This window comes from Natrix helvetica (assembly GCF_964273705.1).
Source record: "Natrix helvetica genome assembly, chromosome: 1".
Lineage (NCBI taxonomy): Eukaryota > Metazoa > Chordata > Lepidosauria > Squamata > Natricidae > Natrix > Natrix helvetica.
In genome coordinates this window covers 227720052-227723516 of record NC_138548.1, presented here as the reverse complement: position 1 = coordinate 227723516, position 3465 = coordinate 227720052, and positions in this window count along the sequence as shown.

Sequence of the window (3465 nt, the reverse complement as noted above, 5' to 3'; positions counted from 1 at the left end):
TCTAAAACTTCTGAGCTGAAATGTTATAGGAATGTTTCTTGAGGATCTGAAAATAAACTTTACAGCAAAACCCCCATATGGTTTTAGTCTAAGAATGAAGAGCAAATGTAGTGCAAAATAAAACAAAAGGGTCAGTGCAGAAATCCTCATGGGGTTATGTGGGAGCAGATGTTTTAACTTCTTTTATAACAGATGCAGGAAGCATATAGAGAAACAAGAATTGCCTTGAACGACAGTACAAATATACCAATTCCTGGAAGATGCCTGTACATGTAAACTCAATACTTGGCAGATGGCTGCAAATTTTGTTTTCTCAAGTCTGAACATTTACCAGCCTTATGTGAGCAATGCCTTCCAAAGCAGCTGATCCTTTTGGCAGGGATAAAACTTCCTTTCAATATCTCAATATTTGATTTTGTTTTTGTTTTGAGGGGAACGTATTGCTTACACATAATAATATGCGGCCATGAGCTCAGGTGTAAAAGTAGGAACTAGATCCAGGCTACACGAAATTCCCTTTGAGTGAAAATGTTCTCCACTGGGTTTTAAACTTCTTTGGTTTCGGTTCATACTGGCTGAAAAAAAAAATGCTGTTCTTCAAGGCAAGGCCTCCTACAGCTTCTCAAATATCATAGTTGATCGGATGCAAAGTGCAACTGCAAGCCAAATGTTAAATGTTTTTGCATGTAGTGATTGACCTCAAACTTTTATTAATTTGATATTATAACAGTAATGTTGCTTTAATGTGGTTTTAATGCTTTCCTTTGATTAACTGCATCTAGATGAAACTGTTTACATATGCCATCTACAAAGCAATAGCAATAGCACTTAGATTTATATTCCACTTCACAGCTCCTCTCTAAGTGGTTTAGTGTCAGCATATTGTCCCCAACAGTATGGTTCCTCATTTTACCGACCTCGGAAAGATGGAAGGCTGAGTCAACCTTGAGGCTAGTGAGATTTGAATTGCCAAACTGCTGGCAGTTAGCAATCAGCAGAATTAGCCTGCAATACTGCATCCTAGTTTTCCAAATTGGTTTTCCCAGTTGCAATGTATGGCTGTGAAAGTTGAACCATAAGGAAGGCTGAGTGCCAAAGAATTGAGGCCTTTGAACTATGGTGCTGGAGAAGACCCCTGCGAGTCCCTTGGATTGCAAGGCGATCAAACCGGTCAGTCCTAGAAGAGATCAACCCTGACTGCTCTTTAGAAGGCCAGATCCTGAAGATGAAACTCAAATACTTTGGCCACCTAATGAGAAGGAATAACTGAAGAGCCTAATGCTGGGAACAATGAGGGCAAAAGAAGAAGGGGACGACAGAGAATGAGATGGTGGATGGAGTCACTGAAGCAGCAGGCGTGAGCTTAAATGGACTCTGGAGGATGGTAGAGGGCAGGAAGGCCTGGAGGAACATTGTCCATGGGGTTGCGATGGGTCGGGTATGAAATTGCAACTAACAACAACAACTGCATTCTAACCACTGCACCACCACGGCTCATAAGGATGGACAAGAAATAATACTGCTCTTCTGTACAGCCAAACACAATGCAATGCCCAGTGCAAAAGGATCGAAATTGTATATTTCTCTATGATAGCAAACTGTAAATTAAATGTAGTTGCTGAAAATAATTCTGCAGTTGCTGGCCAAAAAGGGGACAAACTCTCACAAGATCTTGTGCTAATTCTGGCAGCTTAATGATCTCCACAGTTGGGATGAGATATTTCTGACACTTTTTTTTAAAAAAAACAAAGTTTTATTGGTTTTTTGGTGAAGATATTTCTGACACTTCTATAAGCCAAGCATAGTCTGAATGTATCTGGCCCAGCCTTGTGCAAGGAAAAGCTACATGCAGAATTAGTCTTCTAACCTTCTGATTATTAACATAATGTTTGGAACTGAAATCTTCCAGCCACTCTTTTGTTCAAAGCCAGGGAAACAGGAAGGATTTTAGGAGGAAGCTGATACTATGATGCTGGAACTAGCCCATCTGTTGCCATCTGAAAGTATGGAGGCACTTGATCTCTGGCCTTCTTTACCTCCAGCTTAATCGACAACTCCCTTTGTCCTTTGACTCTGATGCAGGAGGTGGCCATGGAGATCAGGCCTTGAGGGTATTTTTCAAAAATCAGGCCTGTACAACATCAAAGAGTAAATGCCTGAACTCCTTTTGAAAGAGAGCAGATTTATAGCCCATCGACAATTGAAGACATGCAATTGCCTTGCAAGATGCAAGATGAGAAAGACATATAGTCCAAAGTTGGGGGTTACAACAGAGAAGGCCTGCCTAACCATCCCTCCATTTCCTAAAGGGCAAGTCTAAGCCATCTTCAGTTGAGGTTTCACATATACCAACCAACCTGTGCCATGCTGGATCATCATTTCAGAAATATGTATTTATTTAAACCTGAAAAACAGAAGGACTACAGGCAGGTAAATAAACCACGGGAGCAGGAGAGATTTCAGAATTCCTTCCAGCTTCTCCATTGTGTTTCTTTGTGGCAAGTTGGCAAGGAGTATTGGAAAACCTTTATTTCTTTCCTTTCCTTCTGTTGGAAGAAATTTCAAAAGTTCAACATATTCCAAGCCCATGTGCAAATCTTAGGAAAACGCACCATTAAATCCAGGCAGTTAATTCTCAGTAAGCATGCCTAGGAACTAAGTGGTCAATGACTCATGATTGAATATAAGGTAAAGGTTCCCCTCGCACATATGTGCTAGTCGTTCCCGAATCTAGGGGATGGTGCTCATCTATGTTTCAAAGCTGAAGAGCCAGTGCTGTCTGAAGACATCTCCGTGGTTATGTGCCTGGCATGACTAAATGTCGAAGGCGCACGGAACACTGTTACCTTCCCACCAAAGGTGGTCCCTATTTTTCTACTTGCATTTTTACATGCTTTTGAATTGCTAGGTTAGCAGAAGCAGGGACAAGTAACGGGAGCTCACACTGTTACGCGGCGCTAGGGATTCGAACACTAAACTGCCAACCTTCTGATCAACAAGCTCAGCGTCTTAGCCACTAAACCCTATGATTGAATATACAGCCTGCCTATATTTAAAAAGCATAAGATATTAAATAATTTGAAATGTCTTTCTAGTTTGCCCTATCTTTTCCCTTTCCTTTCCTCTCATTGAATATTCTTGTATATATTCCCTTCCCTGGAATATTTTTGTATTTCTCTTTTTAAATATGAAGAACTGGATGTATCAGCCTGGTTTCAAAGAATTCTCTTTTTAAAATAATTCTCTCTATTGCTCCATTGAAAATATTGTGTGCTTCTGTTTGTCTTTCATCATTTTAAATGTTTACTCAATGAATCAGCCTTTTTCAGCCTGATGCCCCCTAGCTGCATTGTACCAGAATTCCATCAATCCCAGTCTGAACAACATTGCTACAGGCTGACTAGGGAAATGTTGTGTCAGTCACTGGCATGTTAACTAAAAATAAAGGGACACAAAAAATAGGTG